Source organism: Gekko japonicus, unplaced genomic scaffold (genome assembly GCF_001447785.1).
Source record: "Gekko japonicus isolate JY-2015 unplaced genomic scaffold, Gekko_japonicus_V1.1 scaffold161, whole genome shotgun sequence".
Lineage (NCBI taxonomy): Eukaryota > Metazoa > Chordata > Lepidosauria > Squamata > Gekkonidae > Gekko > Gekko japonicus.
Genome location: NW_015167062.1, coordinates 1,590,224 through 1,598,460, shown reverse-complemented (window position 1 = coordinate 1,598,460; position 8,237 = coordinate 1,590,224).

Below are 8,237 nucleotides of genomic sequence, written 5' to 3'. Positions count from 1 at the left end.
TTGCTGCCATCATCCACCAGTGGTTGAAGAATTTTTTGTTACATCTGGCATTCCCTCAGTGATCCCTTTTTCCTGCCCTATCTTTTGTGGATTTTTATGTTTTCGTGCATATATTTTAGCATAGGTTTTAATTGTTTTACTGATGTGTTTTGGTTTAGCTGTAAAGATTTTTAAGATGTTTTTTTATTATGTTTTGATCAGTTTGATGCCTGGGTGCCCTAATGAGGGCAGAAAGGTAAGGTATAAGTCAGTTAAACTGTACTTTGATCAATATCTGTGACAATAAATGCGCAGCAACATACTTCCTTGCTGTTTCTCTTGTTTTGCTCTTCAGTCTGCAGTCCAAACCACACTTACTAGAAGGAAAATCCATCAAAATCAATGGGACTTACTTCTGAGTAAACATGTTTTCACTGCAAGGAACTACATAAAAAGAAAGGGAGATAAAAGCAAGGGGTTCAGGAGAGATTTGAGGGTTAGGTAAAAGAAAAAAAATATATGACTTGTTTCTTTCAAAAGAAAATTGATGGAGGTGTTTGATGATCTGCTTGACTGATGAGGCACCTCAGATCACACCTCAGAGAAAGTACCTATTCCAGGTACAAAGTAGACTGTATGAGTGACTGTAGCTTACTATCACAGTGGGGAGACATACCACCCACTGTAAGACTGGAGAGCCTGTTTGGTAGAGGTTAGAGTTACATGGAAAGGGAATCACAATCCCTAGATTCAAAATGCAACTTTGCCATGGAGGAGGAGTGAACCAAGTATGCAGCCCTGTGCACCTTGGAGGAATGTTGGGAAGAGTCATCCTTGAGAAAGTACAAATAAATTAGAAATATTACCAACATGCCCCTCCCCCCCTAATCTAGTTGTTGTCATCTCCTCCCCCTCCATTTTGTGTTCCCAATTTGTTGTTTTATAGGGAATTTTGATGAGAAGAAACAGAAAATATCACAAAATACAAAATCTCAGTTGTGAGTACACACAACCTGAGTTGAGCAAGTAAGAAAGGGTGTTATACTTTAAAAAATATGGTTTTCTTTCCATACAAATAAGAGTAACTGGTTTAGGATAATGATGTTGTGAAATAAATCAAGGTATTGGAATCTCTCCCCCCCACACACACACACTTCTCAACAGGCTGTGATCAATGCTCCCTCTAAGCTGTGGAGGCTTGTGAGCAAAAGTTCTGCCTTGTGAGCTACTGGCATGAAAGTTGTAAGTGAGCGATTTGGCCACTGCATAAATTAGTTTGCTCTGGATCCCTCCTTCCTGAGCTAAAACAAAAATCTGTGAGCTGGAGGCTAAAAAACTGTGAGCTACCTCACACTAACTCAGCTTAGAGGAAACACTGGCTGTGATATTGTGTCTTTTTTGAGATACAGAAAAAGTACCATCTTTTTGGTTGTGACTCTGAATATTTTCCCTGCCAAGTAGGCTGTGTGTTCTTCTTTTAGTGCATTTTTAAATTTTAGCTATATGAGGCTGAAAAAAACTGCAATAGGTCAGGATCTACAGAATGTTGTGGTTTCAAAGAAAACCCAAGTATCCAGAGAACTGTGTTTTATGTCAGGGTGGTACAATTCTTTTTGTACTAAAGATAGTACCAGAAAAAAGTGGTAGCTTTCACAGAGATGGAGCAATAAATATGCACAGCACCTGCCTTCACTTTCCAAAACAGCATGATGCTTACCTGAAATAGTGAACTAAAAAAGAGAAACATTAATGGATAGTACTGTTCTCTAAGCTAAAATCCCATCATCTGAATTTCCAGAAGGCATTCATTGGGGACAGTGCTTTTCTAATCTGAAATATCTAACATAATAACACCAAGAATAGCCAGCGAAAGGGGGGTGGTACTACATGTCTGGCACAGACAGACCGCAGATCAGTTTTGATTCTTTTCTTTCTTTTTTTCTTTGTCAGTGAAGGAAGCAATAAGCAAAGGTTTCCTATATGCAACAGAACAAATACATAGATTATTTTTAACTATGCAAGAGCTCCTCTGATAGTACAAATCACTTGTCTGCTCAGCACATTTATCATCAGAATGGCTGTCTGATTAAGCTGAGACTTCATCTGGTTCCACACTGAGCCATTATCAGCAAACCAGGAAGTGCTGTTCTAGTATTAGCTACATGTGGAATGTTAATGGAGGATGTGGACATAAATTAATAGCATGCTGCTGAAATTATTCACCTCCCAGGTTTTCCTATCCCTAGAGCTCCCCCACCCCCAATCTTCCTACTGTTCATTATCCATGGTGGACGTAGGACTCTATGTTATACAGGGGTAGTTTCGTAGAAAAAGAGCTAGGGGAACTCATTAGCATAACTCATTAGCATATGCTACACCCTCTGACATCAGGGGCCCGGCGGTGGACCTGCAAGGCTGGCGGGAGTGTGAGGAAGCCCCGCCAAGGCCCTCCCTGGCCCCAGGCAGGCAAGGGTGGGGAGAGGCGGGGAGGAAGCAACTTACCCTCCCTCTTCTCCTGCCTCCTCCTGGCTGAATGAGGGCCGGAAGCGGGGTGGCCAGAAGCAAGGGGCAGGGCTTAGTCGTGTGCCCCACCCTCGCCCCTCACCCGGAGGAACTGCGATCCCCCACGATCCCCCCCGAATCGACCTCTGATGTTATATTATTTTTAAAGTGAGCCTATTTGTGCTATAACTTCATGGTCACAAGTCTGACATCAAGAATCAGAAGACCAAGAAACTTGTAGAACACTTCAACCTTCCAGGACATTCAATGGGTGACCTCAAAGTAGCTGTTTTATTGCAGAGGAACTTCAGAAACAGACTAGAAAAGGAATTAGCTGAGTTACAATGGACACTCCTGGACTTAACAGGGATATTGCTTTCTTATCTCATTACATATGCTAACCTTATTCATTCCTTACATCTGAAGAAATGACTGCCTGACATTTCCCCAGAAAGCAATTTCCTGGGGGCACCTTCTTTGGGGGGCAGTAACTCAGACCCTGTAAATCCAATCATCCCCCAAGCTCGGAGGGCAGGTAAAGGAGAATTAGCCAGAGTTTCACTGTGAGTTTAGTGTCTCGAGCTTGCACGGGATTTGTTCTATACCCTCCTGAACTTCCTGAACCTGTGCTTGGTCAGGAGTGTATAGAATGGATCCTGTGCAAGCTAGAAATACCAAACCTGGAGGACAAGTAGAGGAGCAATTGGATGAGGTCTACTATGAGTTCAGTGTCTCTAGCTTGCACAGGATCCTGAACCTCCTGAACCTGTGCCTGTCAAAATGACCAAGGTTCAGGAGTGTATAGAATAGATCCTGGGCAAGCTAGAGACATCAAAGACTCAGGGGACTTCTCCTGGATTCTTCTCTACATGCCCTCCAAGTTGTTGCTTTGAAGTTCTGTAAACATTTTGATCGATCAGAGACATTCTGGCTGATTTCACACTAGAGCTGCTTCGCTGTTCTGCTGCCGTTTGCCCCGATACTATTGGTCAATTTCACACCCGACACTGCGGGGCTGCATTTGACCCACGGCTTCACCCGATTTCCTCCACAGTTTCGTGATCCTCAAAAAACAGGATCACGAAACTGCAGGGGAAATCAGGCAAAGGCGCGAGTCAAAATGCAGCCCCGCAGCTTCGAGCGTGAAATTGACCAATAGTATCGAGGCAAATGGTGGCGCAACATCGAGGCAGTTCTAGTGCGAAATCAGCCTCTGTCTGGGAATGTCTGTGCTCAGGAACTGGCATGAACTTCCGAGAACAGTTTGAAAGTGTTTGGAAAGTTTGTGCCAGTTGATTTGCCACAAACATGTCTTTGTGAAATACGAACCGGCCAAAATTCATCGTGCCCAACCCTAAACATAGGCCACCATACTTTCCCTGGATTTTTCTCTTACTTGGGCAATGTAGGGGCTAATTTGATTAAGGAAACAGCATTGAGGGAATAGTTAAGACCTCTTCTCCAGCATCATGACTTTGATCCAGACTGCCCATCCCAGCTGCTTTTTAAAAAGCTAACCTACACACCCAGGGATGGGGAAAACCAATTCCCAAAACATGTAATTTGACCTAAAATCTTGTTATGTACAGTTGTTAACATTAAAATTTCTTCAGTTTCTATTGATGCTATGCATGCTGGTTTTTTATAGCTCATTTGGATTACTGTAATGTTTCCTATAGCACAATCCTTTGCAGAACAACTCAGTTTAGTATTGTACTGTTTGTCTCAAATTCTCTTACCAATCTTAGTGTTTCTACACACAAATATGATATAGTAACATCTATCCATGCTTGATTTCTTTGCACCAGGTTTTTTTTTTACATTTTTATATTCAAAGTAAGAGTTGCTATGTACTTTTAAAGTATCCCTTTTCTGGCTGTTATCTTTCACCTTTGATTTCTGCACATGAACATTCTTAGGAAACCTCTTTTCTTCCTTCTTATGTTTCAGATCTTCTTTATTCTTCTTTTCTCATATTATTATCCTGCTTATTGTTCTTCATTTGGGGAATCACTGCCAAATGATATTGATTAATTAATTATTTCTGTTTCTTTAAAATTTATTGTAAAATTAATCTCTGGTAGCCTATATAAATTGTTGTTTTAATTTGAGCCTTCTACCCTTCTTCTTCCGGCTTTTAATTATTTTATGTTTTGTTTAATATTTTTTTGTCTATTTAGATAGACAATTTTTCCCCTTTATGTGTCCTGCAATGAGTTTAGATTTCAGTGCCCACAATAATTATAATACTTGTAGCAGTTATTGTTGTGGTTGGTTAGTCCACATGAATGAGGAAACATTTCTGTCTGTCTGATTGTTATCTATTTTACAGCACTCCAACCCTAATGCCTCTTGATATATTAACTCCTGAGCCACTGTCTGCAGTCAAAGTCATGATGCAGGAGGCCATTCCAAAGGGCTGAAAAACACCAAGATCAGGCTGTGGCAGATCTACTATACCTGAGGAGAAGACAGGCAGGAGGAAGCATGTAGAGCATATTGTAGTAGCCCAACACTGAAGCTACCCATACATGTATCACAGTTATCAAGTGTTCCTCTCCCAGGAAAAAAATGCAACTAATTCATCAGGTAGTGGTGGGAAAAGATACTTTTGCCCTAAATATCAAGAATGCCAAGAAGTTTCTCCAAGCTGAGAACCTATTTCTTTAGGGAATGATCCCTCCATCCAGAACAGGACTGACATCTATTCTTAGTTCAACTGAATCACCCACAATCCACACCCCAGTTTAATCTGGTTTGAACTTCAGTCTGTTGGTTCTAGTCCAATTAGCTTATTTATTTATTTATCTATCATTCGATTTCTAGGCTGCCCTTCCCGCAAGAAGACAGGTTTTTTTAATGATTCCTCTTCCCACTGCAGACCTCCAATTTCCATCTTGTGCTGATACTGGCAGCGGGGTGGGGGGTTCTTTTCTTTCCCCCATAGACATCATTTTAGCTGATCTTTTCAGGCAGCAGGGGGAGGAAGAAGGGGAGGAATCATACTCATCTGACGGAAATCTTTTCTATCAGTGGAAATTTTTGATTGGATTCAACCCAAAGAGGCCATGTAATGCTGGCCTTTAAAGAGAGGCACTGGCATTGGCCTCCTTCCCCATGAACTGAAGTAATCTAGACAGTTCCTTTTGCAGGTTCCACCCAGTCATCTGAAATACCACCCCATCATCATCTGGATGCTGGGAGTGGATTTTTCTGCAGTAGTTTTCTACAATAGTACCCTCCTGGACCCCCCCTCCCTCCCCCAGAAGATAGACAGCTTGTGTCAAGTTTTTAGGGAAAGGGTTAAGGGCAGGCCTTCCTTTTGTTTTCTCTTAAAGAGCAAGGGACCTATTGCATAGAACAGCATCACCAAGAATGTTAGGAAATATTTGCTGGAACAGAAAGTATGGATAGTTTTTGCATTGGTATGAGAATCCTAAGATTGTTTGTTTTCATTGTATTTGATGTGTTCTGAACTAGATTATAATTACTGTGAGGTGCTATAGGAACTAACTCCTAGAAGAAAAGTGGGCTATAAATATAACAAATTAACCAAAAACTCACTGGCTGGCCTTAAACAATTTACAGTGCAATCCTAAGAAGAGTCACTACATCCATAGCCTATTGATTTCAGTGGGCTTAGAATGCAGTAACTTTGCACAGGATTACATTATTGCTATTTTTTTTCCATCTTAACTTTGATCATAGGGTTTATGTGAGGCTAAGCTGCTCATAGCATCTTATAGGAAAGATTGGATGCATATACAGTAAAACAAAAGCTTTCTTTGGCCACACTAAATTAATACGCACAATGCTACTCATAAATTCCTAATGTCTCATAGTCTACAGTAATACAAAGAATATCTCCACCAATAGAATTCAACAGGTCAACAGGAGATAGAGGTGCATGAAACTGGCTGCTCCACTGCACCACATTGGCAGTGGCACACCTGAGGCTGAGGTCAGACTGGCAGATTGAAGCTTGAGGGAGTCGTGGCAAAAAGATCCGGCACAAACTGTTCCGGGTTTTCCCGGTCACACTGCGCTGACTGATGTGGGAGCATACCGGGGAGGAGGCACGAGGGAGTGTTCGCACTGTTGGCCCACCCCTGGCGGAGGTGTGGTTGTAAGGCGTGACATTCTTTTTGGTAATCCACCATAAGCGCACAAGCAATTGCAGCTTTCGGCATTCACACTTTGTTGGTGCAGGATGGACGCGGGATGACCGCTCTCTCCAGGGTTTGCTACCACTTTCACCAGGTACTTCTTAAACTCGGGAGGCAAGCGCTACAAGACGGGCTGAGTACGGCTGGGGAACACCTGTCAGATGTGCCTGTGTGAACCGGCCCTTTAATCCGTTTGTAAAACATTTCTGGCACGTGTCTATCTCGGGGCAAACTGCCAGTCTGAACTCAGCCTGCGATAATACATTCAAGCAAGAGAACGCATCCTTCACTGGTACAGTGTTAGCGAATGCAGGCTACAAGTGATCAATAATTCTGCAAAGATGAACCTGACATTCAGAAGATGAATATTTTGGAAAAAAAGAGGCTCACTTTGGCCTGGTGGTCCATGTCAGAGTGTGTAAGTAATAGCCTTTCAGACTTACCGCACCTGTTTCTCAGTTAGCAGGTGATGCTTTGCTCTACAGTGATGTCAAATCTCAGCATCATCTGGAATTTCTACAACAGAACTGGGCAGGGGGGCAGAAAGAAACTGAAGCAAGATGTATATCAATAAGAGCTTCATTCTGAATCAAAAAGGTGTTAGTTAATAATTAATATTCTTATTTATAAAATGCCTAAGGTGCTGTACCTTGTAATAAATTGATTCTAAAGACACTGACATATATGCAAAGGTCACCTGTCTGAATTTAGGACTTGATTGTTATTTAGTCTTCCTGGGCAGCAGCTGGCAGCTTGCTCTTTCTGTCTTTGTTTCCCCCACCCCCATTCTTGTCCGTAATTGGACTCAAGGTGACGGGATGAAAATCATGTTGCTATTCAGCAATCCCCCCCCCCCCCCCCCCCCCGGCAACCAGAGCAGCTGGATCTGTTGCAACAGTGAAAATAAGGATAATTAGTATCAGGGTTAGTATCTTAAGATAATTAGTATCTTAAATTTTTTACCAATACTATCTTTCTTGGGGAGAGTTCAAAGCAGAAAATGGGAGGTACCACCTCATCCATTTTCTTCCCAGTACACTCTTCTGGCTTGTACCCATTTACTTTCAAGCCTGGTCAGCATTTATGCATTAAATGTTTAAAGCACTTCATGCACTACCTGTACAATACCCATGTAACTTAGGCTAGTAATATTATCCAAACCTTAAAGTGCATTGGGGGAAGAAGACACTTGCATAAAGCCATCTATTAAAGCTGTGGCAGAGAAAAGTTTTGAATTATGGACCTCTTGGATCATACTTGATTCTTCCAGCTGTAAATTGTGTTTTAGCCCACCATGCTTCCAAGGATTCTTCTGAGAATGAAAGGCATACATATGTCTCCCTTTCAGCCTCAGAAGAATCCTGTGAAGTAGTAGAAGAGTAGGTTTTTTATACTCTGCTTTTCTCTACCCAAAGGAGTTTCAAAGTGGCTTACAATCGCCTTTTCTTCCTTTCCACACAATAGGCACCTTGTGAGGCAGGTAGGGCTTGGAGACTTCTGAGAAAACTGTGGCTGGCCCAAGGTCACCTAGCAGGCTTCATGTGGAGGAAAGGGGAATCAGACCCAATTCTCCAGATTAAAATCCACTGC